Raw genomic sequence first — 20,185 nt, forward strand, 5'->3', positions numbered from 1 at the left:
TTTTGTAACACTAGACAGATTCTTTTTAAAGTTAGAAAAACTATATGAATACCTACACTCAATACTGTTACTTAACAATACTTTGGAAGTACTAGTTTGTACATATATGCTGGAGGATTAAATATACAAAAATACTGAATAGGAAAATTTTTGCCTTATTATTTGCTATTAACATGATTTTGCAACTGGGAAAATAAGAGAAGTCACTAAAAAATTCTATAGGAAAAATATTAATTTAGTAAGGTGACTTGGTCACAAAATTAATGTAAAAACACCAATGGCCTCTTTGTTACAGAATGTAATGTAAGAAATGACTCCATTAACTTATAGCCTCAAAACCATACAATTAGGAATAAACTTGCATGGTACTTGTAATGATAACATAGAAAAAATTAAATGAAAGACATAAAGGGAGACTTAAATAAATGTAAAAATATACTATATTTTTGGAGGAAAAAAATAGAAAAGCTCAATATTGTAAAGCTACCCATCCTTCTAAATATTTATCTAGAAATTGAAAGTAGTCTCAATCAAATATTAACAGTATTTTTTTCTTAGAACGTGAAAAATGTTGATACTAAATGTAATCTAAATTTTAAAAGATGGAGAGATAATTAAGAAATTTTGCTAAAAAAGAAAAAATGAGAGCAGACTATCCTTAAAGTTAGTAAATTGAGAGTAAGTCAAGACTAGCAAAATCTCTTTCATACTAGTGTGGGGCTAAACAAATCAATAGGATATACTATGATCTGCAGATATAAATTTAAAATAGAAATTTAATACACGTTAAAGTATATTCCAAAACAGTGGGAGAAAATATATATTATTAACTTTTTTTCTGATACTATTGGCCAGCATTGGTACTAGTAATGTGGGGTCAGATGTATTCTTGGTTCAATACTTGCACTAAAATAAATTTGAGATGTAGTAAAGGTTTGAAATTTCAAATATAAAAATAGAATAAAAGTACTGAAATAAAACATGGGAGACTTTATGTTTTCTTAATATACAGTGGGGGAAAGATTCCTGAACATGACTTCATAAAGATTAGAAATCTCTGTAGGAAAGAAATAATATAGCGAAATTATTTGCTGTACTTATGACTAAGGCAAACTTTTCTTAATATAGAAAAAAATTTAAATATCAAAAAGAAAAAACGAATAATCAACAATAAAAATGTGCATAGAGCACAAAGAGGTAGTTTATAGAAATGTACACATAGGAAAAATGCTCAGCCTCATTCATATTTAAATAAACCATTTTAAACAATCATTGTTTTATTAAGTTGAAATGATTAAAAAATTATAATCATGTTGGCTGAAGTCTGTGCTAGAAAATACTCTCCTACACTATTGGGGAGAGTGCTAATTAGCACCTTTTTGGAAGGATATTTAATAATGTCTATCAAAATTCCAAATGCACATACCTTAGCTGAGCATTTCCTCTTCTAAGAACAAAGTTGTCTATAGATTTACTAGCAAATGTGACCTAGAAAACCAACACAAGAATGTTCATTATTGCACTGTTTACAAGAGTGAAAAAAAACGGCTAAAGGAAAAACAGCTTCAGTATTTATTTAGAAAGAACTGGATAAGTATAAGATGCCACGCATTGTTGGAGGAGGTCATAGCGAGGGGGTGGCCAGGGGCTGATCTGAGAGCTAGACTCAGGTAATCAGAGTCTCTTCAGCCTTTCCCCTGCCCTTGGAGCATACATTCTGCCCATTGTTCCCACCATTTTCAAGAATGCAGTCTTGAGGGAGCAAGGTGTTGCTGAGGCTCTCTAGATGGTAAGTGTGACTGAACCCAGACGAGGTCTCTGTATAAACTTCTAAGATATGGCAGGCAGGCACAGAGATCTACTCCTCTTGCTGCCACTTAGATGGGACTCATAATGTAAGTTCCCTTTGCTATTAAACCCACCACCTACCAATCTGGAATGGTCTCTCTCTTCCTTCCCTCTTTCCCTGCCCTCCCTCTACTAGGCCCAGTTTCAGGTTTCACCTCATAAGCTCCCAACTGTGCGAACCAACAACTGGCAAGCCAGCCAGGAAACTGGAGCAATGGATCCTGGGAAAGAGGCATCCGCCGGGGAGATCCTGAGTGGGCCATGGACCTCTGAGTGGGGCAGGGTGGCCTGTAGGTGAGATGCTCGTGGACCCGTGTGTGAGCGTAGATGCCGCGATAACCCGGCTGTGCTAGTTTGAGGAACTGTGCATAGCGCCCTGCGCAGAGAGGGAAACAAATGGCTGCCCCGTGGGCTGGCCTCTACTGTGGGCAGGCTGGCTGGCCACTGGTGCTCAACTAGAGGCTGAAGCTGGAGTTAGAAAGTTGGAAGAAGAGCTGAAGTAACAGGAGAATGTGCCAGTGTCCACCACTCTGCTAGTTTCAGGGCTGGCAGACAAGATGGGAGAGCAGGAGGAGGATTTGGAGACCTCAATGTGTTGTTTTGCAAAACTAGGAGGACACAAGCTGCCTTGGACTAAAATTGGGGTGCTTCTGACAAAGACTGACTGAAATGCTGGCAATCTCTGGGAAAGTGAGGAGAAAGAAGGGGAAGATGTTGTGGTGACTGATCGTGAAACAAACAAAATGCCCTGTACTGACCCATCCCTAATACACAGGAAAGCAAAAGCCCAGCAACTATGACCCCAGCCAGCAGGGCAGCCCCCAGTTCGGGAGACACTCATGGTGAGAGAATATACTTTCTGCTGAGCTTATTGATAGAGCTGCCAAGTTCCAGCCAAAGGCCAGGCATGGTTAGTGCAGCTATAGGATATGGGGGTGATGGCATTTCTCTGTCCAGACAGGAGGCAGAGAAAATGAGCAACATTACCACACACCCTGCCCTCTGGCACCACCTGCATATATGGGGTGTGTGTGTGTGTGTGTGTGTGTGTGTGTGATGCTCACTCCCTTATAGAGTGGATTATTCTAGCCTGCAGGGAGCTTTGGCCCAATGAGGAGGGCCTCCCTGAGCATGTGGGACCTTGAAAATCTATAGATAAGATACAACAAATTCTTAGGAAGTTGGGAATGAGGCGGGCCATCTATACCCCTTTTAAGGCCCTGATCGGGTCACACTGACTGCAGGAATGAAAGCCAAGATACTTCAGTCTGCCTCCAGTACCTCGTATGAGGCACTGATATCCATGCTGAGTTCAGTCCTGGGACAAGACATATAAGATGTTGGGCAATCCATTGCTGATCTGGGGGAAACTGACACATCCCAGGAATGGGCTGGGCTGTTGGAAAGATTGGAGAGCGAGGGGGGCAGTTCAGACAGCCAAAAGGCTACCCCAATTGGCTATGAAGGGGTCAGGAAAGTAACCTGGAAGCAATGTGGTTTGATCTCACTGCTGATGGGACCCCACCTGAAAAGCTAGACCTGCAGCCCCACACTGTGTTGGTTAGCCTGTGGAAGGCTTTAAAACCTGAATAACAGTTCAGACGTGCCCCTCCTGCCCCCACCATTGCTGACCTGCTCCAGCAGAGGCGTCAGAGATATAGTCCTACTCGGGGTGGGTTCCTCTTATACCCCAGGTATAGGGTGCAAGCCAAGATTTTCTCCAGGTGAAGACCTATGGAGGTGATTAGAGGCCTCATGTTGAGCTCACTACTCACTGGTCCCCCAGAAATAAGCAAAAGGTGATGGCCCTGGTGGATATTGAAGTCAAATATACTCTAATACATGGTAACCCTCAGATGTTTTCTTGTCCTCTCAGTATCATCGATGGCACCATAAAGATTTTGAGAGTCATTGGTCAGTTAAGATGCATTTTGTTCCAGAAGCTGTGATTGATAAAGTGCAAGTCTATCCAACCCCTATGAATGTGAATGAGGTGCAAGCCTTTGTAGAGATTTGAGGGGTTTGGAGGACTTTTATTCCCTACCTGGCACAGTGTTTCTGTCCCTTATCCCACCTGGTAAAGAAAGGGCATATGTGCAACACAGGATCAGAGCAGCAAGCTGCTGTTGAGAAGGCAAAAATACTAGTGATGCACATTAAAGCTCTGGGTATCTCATTATGCCCTGTGGAGTTATGGAAATATATATGGAAAGATATTTGGGTTCACCTCTAAGAGCCTCAGGCAGCCTTTACTGTCTTTCAGATTCCAACACAGGCACTGACAGCCCCTGGTAACCAGGAAGATGATGCCCTAGCTCAGGTATGAACCCTAGCAACTGACCCTTCAGGAGATACAGAAGATTGGGTGCATAGGAGGAGCGGCCACCGTAGCACCCAAGTGAGATGGCATATTGCCAGGAATGATGGATTGCCCTTGAAATATATGACTGGTTAATGCAGTAACAGCATGTCCTTTGTGTTCTAAACAATACCCAAGACAACTGTCAAGAGAGTCTGGGGACATTCACTGGAGTTCCCCATTGGTGAGAAATTGACAAATTGATTATATTGGCCCCTCCCTCTGAGTGAGGGTCCTAAATATCCTTGGTTTGTGTGGACACTGCATATGGCCTGACCCAAGCTTTCCACTTTTGCCATGCAAAGCAGGCTGCCACCATCCAGGGATTAAAGAAACTGAGTACCATGTACAGATACTCTGGTCGAATAGACAGTGATCAAGGATCACATTTTAAAGGTCATGATGTGCAAGAGTGGGCAAAAGAACATGATATTGAATGGATGTTTCATCTCCCCTATAACATGAAAGTGGCAGGCTTGGTTACAAAGGAGGAATGGAATATTAAAGCAACCTCTTAAATTACTAACAAGTAGGGGTGCCTGGGTGGATCAGTTGGTAAAGTGTCTGCCTTTGGCTCAGGTCATGATCCCAAGGTCCTGGGATCCAGCCCCATGTCGGGCTCCCTGCTCAGCAGGGGGCGGGGGGTGCGCTGCTTCTCCCTCTCCTTCTGCTGTGCCCCCCTCTCTCTGTCAAATAAATAAATAAAATATTTAAAAAAAATTACTAACAAGTAAAACCACCTTGGCCAGGTAGACTGAAGTACCATTCCAGGCTTTAATGCATTTGAATGATCATCCAGTAGGGCTTTTTGCCCCATGTGCCAGACTGGGGACCCCTGCCAAGATAATTAACTCTGTAAAGGTATGGAAACCTTGGGAGATAACCATTGCCCTGACTCTTACCATGGATCCACATGCTATGCTGTTGAGAACATCAAGCCCCATCACACCTAGGAAAGGCATTATATACTAGAGATTGCCATGGGACATCCCACCAGGATGGGTGTTACTTTGCACCCCAGTGCAAATCACCACTGGGATCCTGTTGTCCTGCTGCAAGCTTGACCCATGGAAATGCCCTATACCTGGAATGGAACACACACCATTGAAAGAGGGGAGAAGGTAGGGATCCTGATCTGACATATGCCACCCCTAGCCCATTTCCTCACACCTGATGGTACTGTTTCCCACAGCCAACATATATGGTATATACAACAAGGTCAAATTCCTAAAGCTGTAGCCACATCAATACCTAAGAATCAGGCCATAAGTATAATTCTTATAGAAGGGGAAGACCTTCCCATATAAGTTCCTACTAAATGTGTCTTTTTTGACCTTAGATTTCTGTTGTTCCTGCGCTTTCTGGTCACAGGATGGGCATTCAATACCTTTCTGCAGTGGGTCTACTCATATACCCAACAAAGGAACCAATCCAACTATTGGGTACGTGGGCAGCTGTCCCTCTCTAGCTCATCAGGATGGCCATAGTGGGTATCGTCACTCCAGGGTGGGGATTAGAAGGCCTTAAAGCAATGCATTACAGAGGAACAAGCTAGGACTAGTATTCTTAATTCATCTGATATTACCAATACTGAACCTGGCCCATGGTACACATTGTCAATAACCCTGGGCATGGGCATTCTTTTTCTGTCAATCAAACTGCATAAGCAGTCCATCAGACTGCTGATTAGAAGGGTCTTAAAAATAGAGCTATTGGTGGCTATGCTCAGATTTGGGATGGGTTCGTGTGGCTTATCCTGTGGTTATGGACATTTGAGCACCCAGGCATCCCTCTCACTCCAAACAGGACCAACCCAATTGTACTAGAAATGTGGGATGGATGTCACTGGAACTGTGCAGTCTTTCTATCACATTAAAGGATAGTGACTGGTTTAGCACAAATTGGTTCTGCTTCCTAGATGTTTTCTGGATAGCCCTGAATGGGAAAACCAACAGTTGTGTGGCACAAATATTCGTCCACAGCTTCCACCTGAATGGTTGAACCACTATACTATGGGTTTTCCCTAGGCATAGTGGAGAATTTGCCCCAGAATAACAAAAGTTACCAACCTCCCTCTCTTCGAGGCCAGAGGAGCACATTCTGTTTTCCACTGGTTTGATCATTTGGCAGCTGTCTTTGTCCCCTCCATTGGCTGGGCGGATGTTGTAGCACACATAGAAGCCCTTACTAAATTCACCCAACAAGCCTCAAATGACAACTGGCAAACCCTGTCTTTACTGAATACTGAAATGTCTCTAATAAGAAAAGCTGTCCTTGGGGTGCCTGGGTGGTTCAGATGGTTAAGCAACTGCCTTCAGCTCAGGTCATGATCTCAGGGTCCTGAGATTGAGCCCCATATCGGGCTCCCAGCTGAGCGGGGAGCCTGCTTCTCCCTCTCCCTCTGCTTCTCCCCCTGCTTGTGCTCTCTCTGTCAAATAAATAAATAAAAATATTAAAAAGAAAAAAAAAAAGAAAAGCTGTCCTCCAAAATAGAAAGAGCTTGGAAATTATTACTGCCTCACAAGGAGGCATCTGTGCCATTATCCAGAGTGTTATTGTTAATACCCTGATGAGTCTCCTAATGTATCATTTTTATTAAATCACATGAAGTTACAAGGGAAGGCCCTGAGTGATCAAACCACCAGCCTACAGGACTTAATAAATCAGTGGTTCGGATCATGGGGCTTTTGATGGAAAAAAATTGATACTTATTTTAGGAATCATTATCTTCATCTTAGTTTTCTCTTATATGTGCCTACATTGTTGTTGTGATACCTGCCTTTACTGCAGTCAGCCACCAAATGAGCCAACTTCTTCACACTAATGAAACCCCTTGCTGACCACTCAGGGCACATTGTGGAAAAGGGGGGCATGGAAGATAGTAAGAACTGGTCATTAAGGGTGAATGTTAGAGGTCACTGAGAAGGCATGACTATCAGTTGACCCGAGAGCTGGATGTGGGCCATTCAAGGCTCCTCATTAACCCCCTGTCCTTGGAATCTACATTCTGCCCACCATCCCATAGTGGGAGTCACTTTTAAAGATGTAGACTTGAGAGAACAATGTGTTGTTGAGACCATCTGGATGGTACACAGGACAGAACCCAGTTAAGGCCACTACATAAACTTATGGTTCTGGCAGGCTGCTGCAGAGATCTACTCATCTTGTAGCTGCCTAAAACAAACCTCATATATGAATTCCCTTGCTTATTAGACCTACCACCTACCAATATAGGGTGATCTACCTCTTACTTCGGTCTCTCCCAGCTCTCTGTGTATGGAGGCCAGTTTCAGATTTCACTGGGAAGCTCCTGAGGGTTCAAACCAACACACATTTCAATATTATATTCTTTCAAAGATTTATGAAAAGTGGTATAGCTACATGTACTGATCAGAAAAAATATCCAAGTATATGAAGTATAGAAATGCAAGTTGCAGTACTTTATTTGTAAAATTATTTAATTTGTGCAAAAGTATATGTGGCTTATAATGTTTTATGTAATATGTAACCTGATATAATACAAATCTGTATATGTAAAAATTTTTTCAAGATAGCTGAAAAAATCATTAATAGTAGTTAATAAGCAGGATGAAAGGAAGATGAGACGTCATTTTATGATTTTCTACTCTGATTTTAATTTTTCCATGATTGTGCGGTACAGCATCAGGTTTGGAATTTACATTGTAGACCTGGACCATCTGGGTTTAATTTCTTATTTCATCATTTACTAGTTGTTTGGCCTTAGGCAAATTATTTAATGTCTTGGATCCTCAATTTTTGAATCTGTAACATAGTAATAACAATAAGTAGCAATCAAAGGGTTGAGGTTAGATTTAAATTAGTTAACTAAGAAAAAGTACTTAAAACACAATGAAAGTCACTGAAAGGACTCAAATATTAGCTGCTACTATTATTATTATCTCTACTTTTACTTTTATTTATTTACTTTAAAAACAGATTCAGGTTTAGTGATATTTTATATGTGTACATACACATACACTGATCTACATTTTAAGATGTATATCTAAAATTTCAAATTTATCCATGTAAATTCACAATAGTTTATTATTAAAAACATCTTAACTATATCCTATTGATCTCTTATTTCTTTCCTGATATCCAATTGTCTTTTTTCCTCTTTTCTTAATTTTTAAGAATTTTTTTGCATTTTTTATTTTTCTATTTATATTTTATTCTTTATCCTTTATATGTATATTTTTTCTTTTTTTTCTTTTCTCTTTTTTTAAATAGGATCATAATCTTTTTTCATTATTTATTTTTTTGAAAAAGATTTTGTTTATTTATTTGAGAGAGAGTGAGAGAGAGAGCACAGAGGGGAAGGGAGAAGGAGGCTTCCCACTGAGAAGGGAGCCCAACGCAGGGCTCAATCCCAGGACCCAGGGATCATGACCAGAGCCAAAGGCAGACGCTTAACCAACTGAGCCACCCAGGCACCCACAGCTTATAATCTTTTGTTCATTTGTTGGTTCATGTTTTCTTCTCTTATTTTTTGGATCACGCTTCTTCTTCTTCTTTTTTCTTTTTTTCTTTCTTTTTCTTTTTTTTTTTTAAAGATTTTGTTTGTTTATTTATTTATTTGACAGAGAGAGAGAAACAGCATGAGAGGGGATAGGGTCAGAGGGAGAAGCAGGCTCCCCGCTGAGCCGGGGGCCCGATGTGGGACTCGATCCCAGGACTCCAGGATCATGACCTGAGCCGAAGGCAGTCGCTTAACCAACTGAGCCACCCAGGCGCCCCTCTTTTTTTCTTTCCCTACTCTTCTTTCCTTCCTTGTTTCTTATTTTTTTAGAATCAGGCTTATAGCTTATTGTTTTTCTGTTTGTATCCATTTTTGTTCTGTTTCCTTTTCTCTTGTTTTGGATCAGGTTTTTTTGTTTTTATTTTTATTTTTCCTTCTTTTCTTTTCTTTTTTCCTTTACAGGCTTCACTTCACAAACAAATCAAAGCACACCTACTTAGAGGTCCAAACACTCTCTACTACAAGCAAGGAGGAACTCTGTAGAGGACAGACCAGTGGAAAAGAGCAGCCAAAACACAACAGCAGAGTGCACACAGCATACACCAGAAACACTTCCTGAAGTTTTTGTTGTTGTTGTTGTTACTGTTTGTTTTTTGTTTTTTTCTTTCCTCCTTTCTTTTTGGACACAACAACTAGAAGGAGAAATTCACTGCAGAAGAAAGAACAGGAGGTAGTACTCTCTGCCATCAATTTCATCAATACGGATATAAGTCAGATGTTGGAACTAGAATTCAAAACAACCATTATACAGATACTAGCTGGGCTTGAAAAAAAGCATAGAAGACACCAGAGAATCCCTTACTGCAAAAATAAAAGAACGAACATCTAATCAGACCAAAATTAAAAATGCTATTATCGAGATGCAGTAAAAAATGGGGGCTCTAAGTGCTAGGATAAACAAGGTAGAAGAGAGAGTCAGTGATATAGAAGACAAAATTATGGAAAGTAAGGAAGCTGAGAAAAAGAGAAAAAACAACTACTGGATCACGAATGGAAACTTTGAGAAATCAGTGATACCATAAAGTGAAATAAGATTCAAATAATAGGGGTCCCAGAAAATAGGAAGAGAGAGAGGGGGGCAGAAGGTTTATTTGAACAAATTGTAGCTGAGAACTTCCCTAATCTGGGAAAGGAAATAGGCATTCAAGTCCAGGAGGCACAGAGAACCCCACTCAAAATCAATAAAAATAGGTCAATACCTTAACATATAATAGTGAAGCTTGCAAATTTCAGAGATAAAGAGAAAATCCTAAAAGCAGCTCAGGACAAGAAGTCCTTAACCTACAAGGGTAGAAACATAAGGCTGGCAGCAGATCTGTTCCCAGAGACCTGGCAGGCCAGAAAGGACTGGCATGATAAATTCAATGTGCTAAATGGGAAAAATATGCAGCCAAGAATACTTTATCCAGGAAGGCTGTTATTCAGAATAGACGGAGAGATAAAGAGTTTCCAGGACAAACAAAAACTAAAGGAATTCGTGAACACTAAACCAGCCCTGCAAGAAATATTAAAGGGGATCCTCTGAGCAAAGAGAGAGCCTAAAAGAAACAAAGACAAGAAAGGAACAGAGACAATCTACAGAAACAGCAACTTTACAGGTAATATAATGGCACTCAATTCATATCTTTTAAAACTAATGATGTACTGTATGGTGACTAAAATAACATAATAAAAAATAAATAAAATAAAATAAAATAAAATGTCAATAATTGGTTTATAATAAAAAATTAATAAATGCCCATTTACAAAAAAAAAGAAAGAAAGAAAAACTCCCTTCAAATATGGAAATAATGGAGAAATGTATCATGATCTTGGATAGGAAGATTCATTATCTTAAAAATATCAATTCCCAGGTGGGGAATGGGCAAAATGAGTGAAGGGGAGAGAGATATAGGTTTCTAGTTACAGAATGAATAAGTCATGGGGATAAAGGCACAGCATAAGGAATAAAGTTGATGGTATTATAGTGGCACTGTATGGTGACAGATGGTAACTGTACTTGTGGTGAGTACAGCATAGTGTATAAATTTGTCAAATCATTGTGTTGTACACCTGAAATTAATACAACATTGTGTGTCAACTATACTTCAATAAAAATATAAATTCATTCCTAAGAATTAAAAAAAAAATAATTACACTGAATGTGAATGGACTAAATGCTCCAGTCAAAAGACCCAGGTACCAGACTGGATAAAAAAACAGGACCCATCGAGCAGTTGTCTACAAGAGACTCATTTTAGACCCAAAGACACCACCAGACTAAAAGTGAGGTGGTGGAGAACCATTTATCATGCTAATGGTCATCAATTGTCTTTTTTAAAAAATTGAAGCATAGTTGGCACACAATGTTACATTAGTTTCAGATATACAACATAGTGATTTGGCAACTCAACAGCTCTCTATGTTATGCTGTGCTCACAAGTGTAGCTACCATCTGTCACCATACAATGCTATTATAATACCACTGACTATATTCCCTATGATGTACCTTTCATTCATGTGACTTATTTATTCCATAACTGGAAGCCTGTACCTGCCATTCCCCTTCACCCATTCCCCCCAGTCCCTCCCCTCTGGCAATCACCAGTTTGTTCTCAATATTTATGGGTCTGTTTCTGCTTTGTTGGTTTTGTTTTTTAGGTTCCAGATGTAAGGGAAATCAAAAGTCATTTGTCTTTCTCTGTCTTATTTCATATATCACTATATCCTATAGGTCCATCCATGTAGTCACAAATGGCAAGATTTCATTTTTTTTTATGGCTGAATAATATTTCATTGTATATGTAGAACACCTATTCTTTATCCATCATCTGTCAATGGACACTGGGTTGCTTCCATATCTTGGCTATTGTAAATAATTCTGCAATAAACATAGAGATGCATATATCTTTTTAAATTAGTGTTTTCATTTTCTTTGGATAAATATCCAGGGGTGGAATTACTGGATCATATGGTACATCTATTTTTAATTTTTTGAGGAAACCCTATACAGTTTTCAACAGTGGTTTCACCAATTTACATTCCCACCAACAGTGCATGAGGGTTCCTTTTTCTCCACATTCTCACCAACACTTGTTATTCCTTATCTTTTTGAAACTAGCCATTCTGACATGTATAAGGTGATATTTCATTATGGTTTTGATTTGTATTTCACTAAAGATTAGTGATGTTGAGAATCTCTTCATGTGTCTGTTATTATCACTACTTTTAGATTTTTATAATGAGTTAAAGTTTACATGTAGTGAAATACCCAAATTTAAGTGCACAAGTGCACCATTTGATGACTTTTGACAAATGCATGCACCAATCTAACCACTACCACAATTAAGATACAGAATATTTTCATCACACCAAGGAATTCCCTCGACCCCTTACTGTCAATCCCTACCCTTCCTAGGCATATGATTTTCATCATCAAAGTTTCATTTTGCCTATTCTTGATCTTTTTATAAATGGAATACATATATGTTATTTTGTTTCTGGCTTTTTTCTTCTTGACATACTATTTTTCAGATCTATCCATATTGTTGCACATATCTGTAGTTTTGGTTTCTGTTTTCTCTTTATAGTATCCCATTATGTAAATATATCCCAATTTGTTTATCCATTCACCCATTAATAAACATTGGGTTGCTTCCATTTTGGAGCTCTTATAGATAAAGAGGCGATACGCATGTTATAGATACACTTTTTTGTGGACATGTGTTTTTATTTGCTCTTGCTTATTTAGGAGTGGAGTGGAATTAGATATTTGAGAGGTATGCTTTCCACAAGCTATGTATTGTAATTCCAGTTCCTTATATATTTGCCAACATTTGGTGTTCCCAGTTTTGTTTAGTTATTTCTTATTATTTGTTGCTTGTTTGTTTTTAGTCATTTTACTGAGTATGAAATGGTATCTCATTGTGGTTTCAATTTGCATTTCCCCTGTTAACTAATTATGTTGAGCATTTTTTCATGTGCTTTATGGACAGTTATGTATTCACTTCTGTAATGTTTGTTTAAGTCTTTGGGCCATTTTTATTTGGTTGTTTGTCTTTTTGTTATCATTTTATAGGAGTTCTTTACATATTCTGGTTATGTTATTTGTGATCTATCTGTATAGCAAATATTTACTTACAGTACATAGTAATACTAATTCTATGTTATTATAAATAATTTTGTTGTGAAGATTCAGATAGAAATGTTTGTGAATACATGTTTTCATTTCTCTTTGGTAGATGTCTAAGAGTGGGATTTCTGGGTCACATGGGAAGTATATATTTAACTTCACATAATACTGCCATGTTGTTTTCCACAGCGGCTCTATTGTTTTGGATACCCACCAGCAAGATATAAAAGTTCCAGTTGGTCCACATCTTTGACAACACTTGGTATTGTCAGCCTGTTTGACTTTAGCCTAGCAGACATATATTGGTATCTTATTTTGATCTAAATTGCATTTCTATAATGACTAAGGACTTGAACATCTTTTTATGTGCTTATTGCCCATTTGTATATCTTCTTTTGTGAAGTGTCTTCTTAAACCATTTGCTTGTTTTAAATAGTATTGTTTAACTTACTATTGAGTTGGAATATATATTATTTAGATAACCTAGATTTAAGCTCACTGTCAGATATAGTTTTGTGAATACTTTCTCTCAGTCAATAGCTTGCCTTTTTATTTTCTCAATTGCCTTTAAAATAGCAAAAGTTGGGGCACCTGGGTGGCACAGTCAGTTAAACACTTCTTGGTTTTGGCTCAGGTCATGATCTCTGGGTTGTGAGATCAAACCCCACATGGGGCTCTGCACTCAGCGTAGAGTCTGCTTCAGATTCTATCTCCCTCTCCCTCTGCCCCTCCTGCTTCTACTCTCTCTTTCTAAAATAAATAAATAAATCTTTAAAAAATATAAAATAGCAAAAGTTTTAAATTTTTTATCATGTTTTGTATAGTATTTGAGAAATTTATGTCTTTTATTCCCATTGTGTCATGTAAAAAAAATTCTAAATTTATTCTTCAGTATTTTATTTTTCTTGGTGCCATTTTAAGTGGAGTTGATTTTTTATATTTCTTTTGCTAATTATTCATAGCAAATATATAAAATACAATTGGTATATCTACACAGACTTGGCATATCCAACCTTGATATATTCACTTATTAGTCTAAGTAGCATATTAGTAGTTTATTACATTTTTCTATGTACACAATCATGTCCTCCTCAGAGAGTTCATTTCCTCCTTTTTCATATTTATGATGTTTTGTTTCTTTGTGTTGTCAAATTTCACTGGAATAGAACTGATACTACAATGTTGATTAAAACCTTTCCTGGTTCCTGATCTTAAATGGGAATCACTGAGCCTTTCACTGTTGAGTATAATGTAAGCTATAAGTTCTTTAGAGATGCCCTTAATCAGGCTAAAGAAGTTTTCTTCTATTCTTGTGCTGAGTATTTACAACTTTTTTTAAATGAATGAGTACTGAATTTTGGAAATGCAATTTCTACATCTATTGAAATTATCATATATGTTTACCACTTTATTCCATTAATGTTCTAAATTACAATGATTGATATTTTAGAAGTTAAATCAACCTTGTATTCCTTAGGAAATACCTATTCAATCAGGTATGCTATCCATTTTATATATTATTGGGTATAATTTCCTAAAATCTTGTAAGGATTTTCACACCTGAGTTCATGGAGGGACATATATCTGTATTGTTCTTTTGTTGTGATATCTTTGTATTTGGTGTCAGCATACTACTGGACTCAGGATATGAGTTGGAAAATAATGCCTCTCCCTCTACTTTCTGCAAGAGTTTATGTGTGACTGTTACTATTTCTTCCTTAAATGTATGATAGAATTCACCATTAAAGCAATCTCAACCTGAAGTTTTTCTTGTGAGAACTTTTTAATTATTAATTCAATTTTTTAAATACATGTAGGGCTTTTCAGATTTTTCTACCTTTTCTTGGGCCAGATTCATAAATTTCATGAGTCCTTAAATAAATTTTAATTTCATCTAGATTATCAAATTTTTTAGAATAAGGTTCGTAATTGTTCTTTATTATCATTTAATGTCTGTAACATCTCTAGTGATAGACTCTCATTTATAATTTTGAAAATTGGTGGCTTCTTGGTTTTTTTTCCTTGAATAGGCTAACCAAGGCTTTATTAATTTTATTGATCTCTTCAAAACACAAGTTGTGGTTTCATATATTATTTTTTACTTTTTTTCTGTTTTTTTGTTTAGTTGGCTTCTACTCTTATCTTTATCAGTGCCTCCCTTACACCTCCTTTTTGTTTACTCTGCTTTTTATTGTAACTTTTTAAGGCAAAATTGCAGATTATTGATTTTACACCTCCCATCTCTCTAAAATAGCATAGCATTTAAAGCTATGACTTTCCTTCTAAACATTGTAGTAGCTGTATCTCACAAATTTGATATGCTACATTTTCATTATCAGTTAGACAACTTTTCTCATTTTCCCTTGTACTTTTTTGACCCATCAGATATTTTAGAAGTATATTGCTGAGTTTTCAAATATTGGTGGATTTTCTATTAAGTTCTAATTTAATTTCATTACAGCCAGAGAACATATTGTCTTTTAAAATCTCTTAATTTTTTTTAAATTTGAGAATAGTTGACACACAATGTTATATTAGTTTCAGGTGTACAACTTAGTAATTTAACAAGTTTATACATTATTCTATGTTCACCACAATTATAGCTACCACCTGTGCTATTACATCGTGATTATATCATTGACTGTTTTCCTTATACTCTGCTTTTTACATTTTTTGAGAATTTTTTAGTAACATTGTAAAAATGTCAACTAGTTCAAGTTCTTAGATAGAGTTGTTCAAATTTTCTATATCTTTAATGATGTTCATTGTACTTCTCCTATTAGTTCTGTTAGTTTCTCTATTAGAGAGAGGAATGCAGAAATTCCTAATTTTAATTGTAGGCTTGTTTATTTTCTTTTCAGACCTCTCAGGTTTGGTCTATTTTATTTTGAAACTCTTTAATTAGGTGCATAAACATTTTGGATTAGTAAGTCTTCTTGATTAATTTATCCTTTTATCAGATTTCTTCTTTATCTCTGTTGATATTCTTGGTCCTAAAGTCAACTTTGTCTAATATAAATATAGCCACTACAGTTTTCTTATGACTATTCTCTATGGTATATATATATTTTTCATATTTTGTCCTAAAACTTACTTGTGATTTGATTGTTAAATTGCATTTCCTATAGACGTCATATACTTATGTCTTGTTTTATATTTATTCTGACAATTTCTGCTTTTGATTGCAATGTTTAGACTATTGACATTTAATGCAACTGAAATGGTTGGATTTAGTTCTAGTGTCTTGGCATTTTTTTTTTCACCCTATCGGTTCTTTGCTCTTTCTTTTCTCTTTTCTTGATTGCTTTTAGATTTGATGGATTTTTTTTTTAGGATTTAATTTTATTTCCAATATTGATTTATTAGCTATATCTCTGGGTTATTTTTTATAATGCTAAGTTCTTACAGTGGCATAAAAAGAGACCATGGTGCCTAGAGACATACATACTCCCATCAGAGCTGAAAACTTTACCCAAAGTCAGGGAATTTAAAACTGAAGAAAAATATAATACTTAAGGAGGAGTAAGTTTTGCTGGCTAAGAGGTAGCTCTCAATGTTAAATTATAAACTGGAGTGCCTTTCTTAATTTCCTGGCAGACAATACAATGGGGCATATACCCATGAAATTCATACTCTTAATTTCTGTTTGCTTTTTCTTCTGCTGCTTACATCCTTAGCTATTTCCTAACTTGCTAGACTGGATGGAAGAGAAAGCCTAAGGATTCCTTACACTTTTTTTCTTTTTTTAAGAGCGAGAAAGAAAGAGTGTGAGCGAGCAGGGAGGGGAAAGGGCAGAGGGAGAGGTAGAGAGAAAATCTCAAGCAGGCTCCATACTGAGCATGGAGCCAAACACAGGGCTCGATCCTAGAACCCTGAGATCATGACCTGAGCCAATATCAAAAGTCGGAAGCTTAACCAACTGAACCACCAGGCACCCCTTACACTTTTTATTCTTTTTCTTTGGGAGAAGAATATCTGCAACTTACTTTTACTGTTGTTGTTTCAAGTTTTTATTTAAATTCTAGTTAGTTAACATAATGTAATATGAGTTTCAGGAGTAGAATTTAGTGATTCATCACTTACATATAACACCCAGTGTTCATCACAACAAGTGCCCTCCTTAATACCCATCACCCGTTTAGCCCATGACCCACCCACCTCCCTGCAGGAACCTTCAGTTTGTTCTCTGTAGTTCAGTGTGTCAACTGATGAATTATTGAACACTACATCTGAAACTAGTGGTGTACTATATGTTGGCTAATTGAATTTTAATTTAAAAAAAAGAGTCTGTCTTATGGTTTGCCTTACACTTTTTATTCTTAAAGCCTTATTGAACATATACTTCTTGTTTCTATTATTCTACTCCCAACTAGTTTTCACTTAACACCCTTCCTCCCCAACCCGGGCTTAGTGCAACGCTTAAATAGAGAGTATATCTATGTTAGTCTGGGAAGTCTTCCGAGAAGCAGATGTTAAGGTAGAATTAAAAAAAAAAAAATAGGGGAAACACTGTAAGAGAAAAATGGGAAAGTGCTGTCGGAGTACAATGCAAGTCTAAGCCTGAGTGAAGGAGAGAGGGAGGGAATGCTGGGTGAAAGCTCCTCTTCTGTTCTGCATTTAAAAGCAGATTTAGCAATGCCATCAGGGAGTCCTCTAGCCAAAGTCAGCCATCAGAACAGAACTGTTACTTGTCTTCCAGGATCATGAGTGCCTTAACTGTGTGTAGTTATAAGCTGGGAATAGCGTGGGGACCACAGCCTCAGAACAAATACACTGGTATATTTCCAAGCACAACACTGAGGCCTTTGATCAATGAGGCCCTGTGTAGTTGGAGGATCTTCAAGGCATAATTCCCAATCCCATCTTCCAAATTCTTTTCTGGAGAGGAAAGAGATTTTGAAGAGGAGGAAGAAAATGTTCTCTTCCATCCAGTCTCTGCCTAAGCCACTAGCTATTGGTCATGAGTGGTAGATGACTATAGGCAAAGGTTAGAGAGTCACCTGTATCAGGGTAACAAGAAGTGATATTTTCAGAGTAAAAATAGAAAAAATAAAGAAAAACATCATCTAAAGTATTTGAAAATGCCCTGAAATCTTTTCAAAACCTAAATAAATTAATGTCACATAACTCCTTTAATTAAACCTGGATTTTCTAAAGTACCAACATCAAGATAAATAGGAATAATTATTCATTTTTTTCTGTTTTGCTTAATTATGTGTGCTGTGGATTTGAACCTATTTTTCATTTTAAATGTGCAATGTTTCAGACACATTATGCTTAATATAGGCTTATATGAGTAACCTGGGATCCCAACCATCATTTGTGACATTTATGACATTGCTTCTATGGGGAAGTAGGTTCCAAGTTCCCAGTGATTAATTTATAAATGAGCTTTTGGGATATAACTTATTTGCAAGTTGGAGATGTAGATCTTATATCTTTCAATGTTTTATATCTTTCACATATCTTTATGTGATCTTTGCAAAATGTTTGCACCTCTGTTGTTTGAGACTTCCCCTGCTACTCTGGAGCAGGAAAGTAGGTAATAATTGTCTTTTATTCTTTCTTTCTCCACCTGAGATTCATACCTGAGTACCCAGGAATGTCTGCCCAAGCCTGTCCTCATTTTTCTTAATCATCTCCTCCCAATTTCAACTCAAATCTATTCTGAGGCAAAACTCATTTTTTGTGATTGAAATCAGATGAGTGATTAACTTGGAGAGAGGGTACAGACTGGAAGGGGACATGAGGGAGTTTCCTGGGATGCTGGAAAGGTTCTGTACCTTTTGGTTATATGGATGCATATGAATGTAATGATTGGTCTTCCTCTCCATTTAAGATTTGTGCAGCTTATGTAATTGTAGTGAATTAATTTTTTTTGAAAACTTATCTGTTCCAAATTTCATAAGTAACCCGATAAATTAACTAAAGGCAATGAATAATTGCTTTTACTGAGTTAAGTTTATCCTAGCTCTATGATACCTGGATTTTAATCAACAACATCATTGACTTTACCCCAAGGCACATAATACTGAAGTTGTTGAACAGTTCATATTACTAACAAGGGCACCAGTGGTGAGTAGATCTAGAACACAAGAACCTGCCGGTAGGAGCCAGTTTTAGGAAAAAAATATGAATAAAGTTAACATTGCTTCAAATTGGAAAGGTTAGATAAAGAGATTTCATTTTATTTTCATTTTTTTATTATGTTCAGTTAGCCACTGTATAGTACATTAGTTTTTGATGTAGTGTTCAATGATTCCTCAGTTGCATATAACACCCAGTGCTCATCACAACATGTGCCCTCCTCAATACCCATTACCTGGCGACCCCATCTCCCCACCCACCTGCTCTCTGAAACCCTCAGTTTGTTTCCCGGAGTCCATAGTCTCTCAAGGTTCGTCTCCCTCTCTGATTTCTCCCCCTTCAGTTTTCCATCCCTTCCTCTATGGTCCTCTGTGTTATTCTTTATATTCCACATATGAGTGAAACCATATAATTGTCTTTCTCTGATTGACTTATTTCACTGAGCATAATCCCCTCCAGTTCCATCCATGTCGATGCAAATGGTAGTTATTCATTCTTCTGATGGCTGAGTAATATTCCATTGTATATATGAACCACGTCTTTTTTATCCATTCATCTCTTGAAGGGCCTCTTGGCTCCTTCCACAGTTTGGCTATTGTGTACATTGCTGCTATGAACTTTGGGGTGCATGTGGCCCTTCTTTTCACTACATCTGTATTTTTGGGGTAAATACCTAGTAGTGCAATTGCTGGGTCTAGGGTAGGTCTATTTTTAACTTCTTGAGGAACATCCATACTGTTTTCTAGAGTGGTTGTTCCAGCTTGCGTTCCCACCAACCGTGTGAGAAGTTTCCCCTTTCTCCACCTCCTCATCAAAATTTATTGTTTCCTGTCTTGTTAATTTTTGCCATTCTAACTGGTGTAAGGTGGTATCTCATTGTGGTTTTGATTTTGTATCCTGCCGCATTGCTGAAAGGACTGCCTTTGCAGTATCCCATAGGTTTTGGACCAATGTGTTTTCATTCTCATTAGTTTCCATGAATTGTTTAAGTTCTTCCTTAATTTCCTGGTTGACCCAATCATTCTTTAGTAGGATGCTCTTTAATTTCCACATGTTTGAATTCCTTCCAAATTTTTTCTTGTGATTGAATACCAGTTTCAAGGCATTGTGTTCTGATAACATGCAGGGAATAATCTCAATCTTTTGGTATCAGTTCAGACCTGATTTGTGACCCAGTATGTGGTCTATTCTGGAGAAAGTTCTGTGTGCATTTGAGAAGAATGAGTATTCTGTTGTTTTA

This window comes from Halichoerus grypus, chromosome 1 (assembly GCF_964656455.1).
Source record: "Halichoerus grypus chromosome 1, mHalGry1.hap1.1, whole genome shotgun sequence".
NCBI classification, from domain to species: Eukaryota; Metazoa; Chordata; class Mammalia; order Carnivora; family Phocidae; genus Halichoerus; species Halichoerus grypus.